Below are 9226 nucleotides of genomic sequence, written 5' to 3'. Positions count from 1 at the left end.
ATAGGGGTTGCAAATGGGTCTCCAGGCATGAGATCATTTGGAAAATAAATGTATTATTTGGCAAAGACAAAGAGTATGACTTTCTGTGTAAAAAAACAAACAAATTAAAATAAAACAGAAAACACCCTAAATCAGAATAATTAAGAACATTTTTTATTGTTTTGTTTGTTTTTAATTTGGGGGTCACACCTGCTACTGCACAGGTTTCACTCCTCTTGACACTGAACTCAGTAATTATTCTTGGTGGGACTCGCGGACCTTTGGGCTGGTGGACTGAACGCAGGTTAGCCACAGGCAAGGCAATCGACCTGACAGGTAAACATCTTCTCTGTAATTCCAAAGAACATCTTTTAATTAAATGGATGGATTTAAATGCAAGAGGCCACCATATGTGTGTGTGTGTGTGTGTGTGTGTGTGTGTGTGTGTGTGTGTGTGTGTGTGTGTGTGTGAGGCTCAGGGGACCATATGGGATTCCGGGATTCGAACCACCATCCTTCTGCATGCAAGGCAAATGCCTTACCTCCATGCTATCTCTCTGGCCACCAAAGACCACCTTTAATAAGACTTGGACAGTTTAGTTGCTGTAAATATAACCTGGGCATTTAAAGCAATGAAGCATGATGAGATGAATTTAACAACTCACAACAACTGCAAACTTCAAAGCAGAATTGAGTACATTCAGGAGGCGCCTCAAGCTCAAAAATCAGTTCTGGCAATATAGCCTATGACAAGCTTCTGGCAAATAATAAGTGACATCTAGAGGACTTGATATTGTGGGGTAAAATACCCTCATGGCTCATTTTTTGAACCATGTGAACAGTATCATGTGGTTTTCAGTGGAAAAGGAAAAAGCAAGCAAACAAAAAAGAAAGATCCATTCGAATAAGTCAGAAGACAGATATACTATATTTATGCTATATTCGTGTTCTTGTGGCTGTGTTGTGGTTTGAAACATTCCAAAAATAACTGCACCTTTAAAGACACGAAGGAATAAAATAATCTTGAATGTCCTTGAAAACAAAAGCTTTTTACTCAATAATGATATGTATTGCTGATGTGTAAAGCAATATTTAAAGGTATGGGTCTTAGGGGCCAGAGAGATATTACAGTGTGCAAGGTTTTTTGCCTTGTATGTGGCGGGTCAAGGTCTAACCCTAATAGCTAATATGATTTCCCACACGTTGCCAGAAGTAACTCCTGAGTGCAGAGCCAAGAGTAACTCATAAACACAGCTAAGTATGGCCCCAAACAAATAAACAAAACAACAAAATACAAAGAAGATATATACTACTAAATTATATGCTTGAATACTTGCTTGTTGAAAGTTCTACAGTTTGCCTGTTTGTTTTCAAATAGTGACATTTTATGGCTTTTATTTTGAACTGGTAGGAGGAAAAAACTTTTTAAAAATTTTTCTTGGCCACTAAATTTGAAAAGCACTCAAATAAAATTTCCAGAACCTATATCTGCTAAAATATAATTAACATGCAGTGCTGGGATATCTCACCACAAAACTTGTAGCTAAGGATTGCACTATCCTACCTACCACAGACAAATGTCTTCCAGGCTTTGACAAATACAGGTGACCTTTTATTTTCTTTTATGGCTGTGTTTCGTTTTTTTTTGTTGTTGTTTTGTTTTGTTTTGGGGTCACACCCAGTGATGCTCAGAGGCTATGCGCTCAGAAATCAGCCCTGGCTTGGGGGACCATATGGGACACTGGGGATTGAACCGTGGTCCATCTTAGGCTAGTGTGGGCTAGGCAGCGCCTTACCGCTTATGCCAACCCTCTGGCATGATGTTAGTGTTTTTGAACATTTTGTTTCGCAGTGTTTCTTTAAGTTTGCAGGACAAAGAAAATGCACAATATCTGTAAAATTCAGTTTCCCCCAAGGTCGTGTTATAATAAATCCTGCTCTACTTAGAAAAACGGAGAGAATGATAATTGATACAGTGACTCCAGTAGACCACAAGGCTCAAGGCTCTAATTTTTCCATAGAGGGTTGTTTCCTAATGCTCCTCTGTATAAATCAGTTGTCTTAGTTTGTCTAAAAAAAAAAAAACTAATGATAGGTGGGAATTCTTACTACTATTAAAGTGCACATACTTTACTTCCAGGATTGGTGACCAGGGAATTCCAGATTAGTGTGAGAACTTGCTGATCTTTATCTGGTGAGGGTGTTTCTTAACTTATAAATGTTGCAGTTGGGTTGTGTCTTTTCACAGTGAAAAGGAGAGAGGAGATTTTGGGGTTTCTTTCATAAGGGAACTAATAATTTTCATGGGACCTCAATTCTTATAACGTTATCACCTATCACCACCTCTAAATTTATCACATTCAGACTTACAACTTTATCTTAGTTTTCTTCTTTATTAGAAAATGAACTCATTTACTAATAAATTTTCTACCATTTATTTTATTATTATTCCCAATACATATGTTTGTTACTATCTGTAACCAATTTATTTTTATTATTTGGTCTATGGTTTATTGACAAAGTGCTTCTATTATCTGCAATTAAAATATTAATATATTTTAAAAGAAATCACTGAGAAATCTTTTCTTTTGTTTTTTTTTGCTTTTGCTTTTGGGGCCACACCCTGTGATGCTCAGGGGTTACTCCTGGCTCTGAGATCAGAAAACACTCCTGGCTTGGGGGACCATATGGGACACCACAGGATGAAACCCCAGACCCTCCTAGGTCAGCCACATGCAAGGAAAGCGCCCTAACCCTGTGCCACTGCTCAGGCCCAAGAAATCTTGAGTGTGTGTGTGTGAGTGTGTGTTTGTGTTTATTTATTTCTGCTTTTTTGTTTTTGTTTTTTGGGCCTACACCTGGAAGCACTCAGGGCTTACACCTGGCTCTGCATGGGGACCATCTGGGATGCTGGGGATAGACTCTTCGTCCGTCCATCTTGGCTCAGCCATGTGCAAGGCAAACATCCTACCACTCAGGCCCTATACACTGAGAAATCTTTAACTGTAACTGTTAAATGTAACAGTAACTATTTGCAACTGTGTCTGCAATCATTTTTATTAGTGCTTTGATTTTTAAACCAATCATTCAGTCATATTTTCTCTTTTTTTCGTATTTATAATTCTAGAAAACTGCCTGCCATATAAAATCCTTTAGTGAGTAATATGAACATTTGTTAAATAAACTGAGTTTTTTCTGTCTGTTTTCCCCTCTATCTTTTTTGCACTGAAATTTTAGTTGGCTAACTCATATTCATCATAAAATTTAATCCTCAAACTTCACTTCTTCAAAAAATCTTTTTCAGATGAAATCTAACTAGATATACCATTTTATGATGCATTCCTCACCATATATCTTTGAAGATCTCCCCAACTTATTGTTTTAAGATCATTCACCTTGATGACAATAGTTACAATTTCTTCATTAAATTGAACATTTATTTGGACTGTACTACTTTTGTTTTGGTTTCCACCACTTGCTATATTGTCTTTTCTGTATCAGAGACTCAGCAATTATTTGCTGAATGAATGAAATAATGAATTGAAGAGGGAAATGATTAGCTATGGAATATGTGCAGGCAATGAAACAATCATTGAAATGAAGGGCATATTTTCTCTGTGGACTCTTTATCTGGAACCTTCAAGTGAAGACAAAAATACCCTGGGGGTATATCAAGGAACAAGGTGTAAATTATCTGTGAAATGTCATTAAGTCTTTCAGGCTCCAAGAATGCCAATGAGAAAGAAATCTCAAGTTCCTGAGTTCATATTGTTAAATATTCAATAGGAATTTTAAAAGATGTATACTGATTTTGTGGAGAAAAATAAAGACCATATATAGTTGAAGGAGCAAAAATACAGTTTCTATTTTTTTTTTACTTTTTTTTATTTTGATCATAGTGGCTTACATATCTTTCACATTAGTATTTTAGGTACATATTAACAATGAATCAGGGGAATACCCATCACCAAATTTGTCCCCCCCTCCCTGTTTCCTTCCTGCAACCATATCTTCCACTATCACCCCCCGGACTGCTAGAGTAGGTGGTCCCCTCTTTGTCTAGCTTACTATTAGTGATCATATATCTGTTTGGTCCTAGTACCCTCCCTTGTTTCCCCCTCTGTTTGAGAGGTGGAGCTTGATAATTTGAGTTATGTGGTTTTGTTTGAAGAAAAGAAAATCAATAGAATGGAGTAAAAATAAGAAAAATAAAAAATAAAATAAATCAAATAAGCTAAAAATGGCCGAGTCCTTCTAGAGGCTTTCAACCTCAGTTTGAGCGAGGACATGAAAAAGGTAATTGAAACACCAGATCAATACAGAAAGAAATATCAAATTAAATATCCAGTGAGCACTACTTCAATAAAGGCAAGCACCACACAATAGTCTCAGTTCTGAAATCAAACCATGCCAGAGTACAAAAAGATAAAGATAAAATAAAATAAAATTGGAGACATCAACTCAATATCTACACCAAAATAGAGACGTCAATAAAAATCGATCAATCTATAAATTGATATGTGGAAACATGATTATTTTGTGCTTTTTTTTCTTCTTTTTCTCCCTGCATAGGCACAGTAACTATTGAGGATATTATAGAGGGAATTCCCTTGGCCTAGGAGATACAGGGTTTCTCCACCCCTGAAGTATACTGTCATGGGATTAACTATAGACTCCTTGTACAATCATTTACTCTCCCCTTGGTGCTTTTTTGGTGTATAGAAGACTTCTGCTTCGTCATGGAAGGTAAAATCGGACTTCTGTATCTAGAGATCTTGGTGTCTGTACAGCTCAAGGAATGGAGCTTATAATGAAGTCTTTCTTTGTGGTTTTAGCAGTTCTGCTTCTTCAGTGTCATTTTAATCTATCTTCTCAGATGGTGGTCTTGTTCATTACATTGCTCCTATGATGGAGCCTGGAATAGTCTTTTGTTATGCTTCTGGAAGACCCGTTCAGTTGCGATTGTTTCAGTCAAAACAAATGTATTTCTAATTTGTGAATATATCTGTTTATATTTTTAATTACATTTATATTCTATAAAGTCTATAAATAGGATCAGAGAGATAGTATATGGCTAAGGTACCTGTCTGACATAGTATGACCAGATTTCAATCCCAGAACCATATGTAGTTCCCAAAGCACACCCTGGAGTAATTTTCAAGTTCAGAGCCTCGAGAAAACCATGAGAATTGCAGAAAATGAGCCCCAAAGTAAGATAATATTTTGGGGTTAGAGAGATAAAGAGTTAAGGTGCCTACCATATAAGTAGTGGATTTCAGAACTGTATATTTTCCCCTGAGCACAACCCAAAATGATTTCTCAGCACACTACTAGTAATATACAATGAACTTCACAGGATATGGCCACAAAACAAAGCAAATATAAATAAATATAAAAAGTTTTGGTAGGGTAAAGCTTCTTAGCAATTTTTTGCTGGTGGAAATTGGAGGAATATCCAATGATAGAACTAGATCTCAGGGTCATTTGATTAAAAAAACATATAATTCGGGGGAGCAATAGCACAGCAGATAGGTTATTTGCCTTCATGAAGTTGACACAGGTAAATTCTTGGTGTCGATTTGGTCCACCAAGCCTGCCAGGAGTAATTTCTTTTTTGTTGGTTTGTTTGTTTGGTTGATTTTTGGGTCACATCAGGAGTTATTTCTGGCTTTATGCTCAGAAATTGCTCCTGGCAGGCTCAGAGGACCATATGGGATGCCAGAATTTGAACCACTGACCTTCTGTATGCAAGGCAAACATCTTACCTCCATTCTATCTCTCCAGCCCCTGCCATGAGTAATTTCTGAGCACAGAGTTAGGAGTAACCACACTGAGTGCCTCTGGGGGTCGCTTCAAAACAAACAAACAAAAAAAACATGTGATTTTGCCATTTTAACTATTGCCCTAGCCACATAAATATTGACTTTTTTTTTTACAGACTTTCATCCATATACTTAACAGAAATTAATTTATTTAATTTAAATATATAGGTACAGATTAGATATAGATATTTAAGTGATGATATTAGGGCACAGAGGAAAAATCACTCAGACTCAATGTATCTTTTAGATTAAATACACTAGCAAATTAATATCTGAAGAATCAGGTGGAGAAAAGCATCATATTTTATTATAATTTAATGTAGAGCTTCCTTCAGCAGCTAACATACTAACATTCAAACAATATAGAAATTAGCATGGCCCCTGAGCAAGTATGATAAACACATTCATAAAGTGTTTATAATATGTAAATGTACAATTTGCAATTCCTTAATTATTTTTGTTTGTTGTTTTGGACCACACCTGGTGTCACTCAGAGGTTTCTCCTGGCTATGTGCTCAGAAATTGCTTCTGGCTTTTGGGACCATATAGGACACTGGGGGATCAAACCAAGGTCCGTCCTGGGTCAGCCTAATGCAAGGCCAATGCCCTACAGGTGCACCATTGCTCTGGCCCATGAATTTCTTTAATTTCTAAGATAAATGTTTCCAATTATTTTGTTTAAATTCTTTGCTAATACTGGAAGGGGACTTAAAACACGAAGGAGAAAGGACTGTATATTAGAAAAAATATATGAACTAATGTGACCAAAATTACCTCTCTAGTTTTCCCTGTAATGCTATAGGTTATTTTTATAAATTTAAAAAATAGTGATTTTAGGGTCATAAATATTGTACAACAGGTAGGATGCTTAACTAGAATGCAGCTAACTGGACTTTGAACCCTGGCATCCCATATGGCCCTCAGAACCTGCCAGAGTTAATTCTTGTATAGAGTCATGAATAACTACTGAGCACCACCATTTGTGATCCAAAACCAACAAAGTAATTAAATAAAGTAAAATTAAATTAAAATAGCTGTTATTAGAGATATTATTTTCTATGTCTAGGAAATCTTCATTCATTTATACTAATGGAAGTAACTTGATTTGTGTATTCTAAGAATCCATTGACCTTGGTTCTGCATATTAAGGTGATTTATTACTGGACATTTTGGAAAAAACATGTCTAAATAGTTTAGGGGACTGATTCAATGATATAGAACTTTGAGATATCATTTGTTGTATTTGAAGACTAGACATGTTTTATAACCATATATAACCATAATTCTAGGAGAATTAAAAAGTGTATTTCTTAATCTTGGCTTAATAGTGTAGTCATTTAGAATTCTGATATACAATTTATTTTTCATTTGTATTCCTTTTGCTGAGAATTCTAAGAGCAATTCAGCATATAAACTGAATTTTTTTTTACCACAAAATAAAAGCAAACCCACTATCAGTCAATAAATTTCAACCGTGAACAAAGTGAATGGAGCAGCAAACTATATATTAAGTGCCCAATACACTTGGAATGGTAAAATAAATGTCACTGTCCCTGCCTCCTAGTAATATATGACACAAACCATATATCATGATGTCACTTTCAAGTCCTTTATCATGTTCATGTTCATGTTCACATAATAGAGCATAGGTCAGAGATCAGGATGTTGGATTTTTTTATTCGGTCTTTAACTTTCTTTTCACTATGAGTAAAGAAAATTTACTTGTGATATAAGGTCAGATTAATTCAATTTTTCCCAATCTCATAGACACATATAAAGTCCTTTGACAATGAACAAGTCCCATAAGAGGAAGATAGAACAACTATTCTTTTTATATCTTTTTAAACATTTTGGAATCACTGATTTAATTTTAACAAATGAATTAGTACATTGGGGAAATTAAAAGAAAAATAAAAAAGTTTTCTTCTGCATAATTAAAAAATGTACCAAATATATATTTGCTTTGTTATATCATTAAATCTTATTAATAATAAGACATAATATGATGTTTACAGTATTTTTGGCAATCAAATGTATAATTTATTTTATTTTAGCAAGAAATTAAATGGCAATTATAGTTAGCATATTTAGTTTTTTATTTTAGATTTTTATAGAAATTTGATTTTTAGTTGCCAATTTTTCTAATACCTTTAAAACTTACCTGTACCTGAATATAACTTGGGAGTGCTTATATTTTACATATATACACATGTAATTATTTGCATTTATATGTATATATAGAACTTCAGAACTAAAATTGGAGTCCAGAGTGGCTGACACCAAAACCAATGCTTGATCATGGTAATAATGGCATTAGAGAAAAGAAATCATGTTGTTACTTTATTTATTTTGGGTGCCACACTGTATCTACATTCAGGATTCACTCCTTGTTGGGCCCAGAGTGAAAATGGGATTCAGGGATTAAATCCCATTCAGTTGTACGCAAGACAATAGCACCCACTGTATTATTGCTCTTTCCCTTTTTGTTACTTTAAACACTAGCCTATCTCACCTGAACTTAGATAATAAGCACAACTGAATAGCATAAATAATTTTATTACATTGGACAGTCTAGAGAAATATTCTCTAGTGACTCTAATTCTCTTTGGTTTGGTGCAGCCACAGTAATAAAGAAGAAAAATAAAGGAATTATGTGTTTCCAGAGATCAAACCTGGGACTTCCACATACTTCCATTTTTAAAGTTTAAGAATATGAAATTTAGGGGCTGGAGAGATAGCATGGAGGTAAGGCGTTTGCCTTGCATGCAGAAGGACGGTGGTTCAAATCCCTGCATCCCATACAGTCCCATGTGCCTGCCAGGGGCAATTTCTGAGCAGAGAGCCAGGAGTAAACCCTGAGCACTGCCAGGTGTGACCCCCAAAAAACAAAGAAAAAAGAATATGAAATTTAGAATAATTATTTTGAGTTTTTACGTCTCAGACCACCTGCTGAATTCACAACTGAGGTTAAGTTCAAAATTATGTAACCTGAAATTTAATTAGCCCTGGTATAGCTTACTCAATTAAATTTTAAAATAAGTAAATGGCATTTAAAAATTGATTAAGAGTAACAGGGTGTAGTTAGGTTTGGTTCTAACTGTTTTGAGGCCATATTCAGTGGTGCTGAGGGTTTACTCCTAGCTCTATGTTGAGAGGTCTGAGGGGACCATATGGGGTTGTGGGAGTCATATCAGTCACTATAACATCACTCAAGGACTTGACAAACAGTAATTTTAGGACATTCACTAAGGCTATAGTTAAATGAGACTGTGTTCTTATATATATATATATATATAATGCCTTATACATATTACATGGTATATATATTATATATATCATATTTTATATATAATCATATTATTATAATATATTATATTATATTACTATATATTAATACATAAATATATATTATTTTATTATATTAT

The 9226-nt window shown here is 34.8% G+C and overlaps 1 non-coding gene across 1 annotated transcript; it reads left to right on the top strand.

The window, feature by feature from the left end:
* The first annotated feature begins 6123 nt into the window (after positions 1-6123).
* LOC126033219 (U6 spliceosomal RNA) lies at positions 6124-6227 on the top strand. Its single transcript, XR_007504343.1, has one exon. It is a non-coding gene; the product is annotated as a U6 spliceosomal RNA (small nuclear RNA).
* The last annotated feature ends 2999 nt before the right edge of the window (positions 6228-9226 follow it).

Source organism: Suncus etruscus, chromosome 16 (assembly GCF_024139225.1).
Source record: "Suncus etruscus isolate mSunEtr1 chromosome 16, mSunEtr1.pri.cur, whole genome shotgun sequence".
In the NCBI taxonomy this organism is placed as follows: Eukaryota; Metazoa; Chordata; class Mammalia; order Eulipotyphla; family Soricidae; genus Suncus; species Suncus etruscus.
Note: the sequence above shows the minus strand (reverse complement) of the source record. Positions and strands in the feature narration are given on the sequence as shown.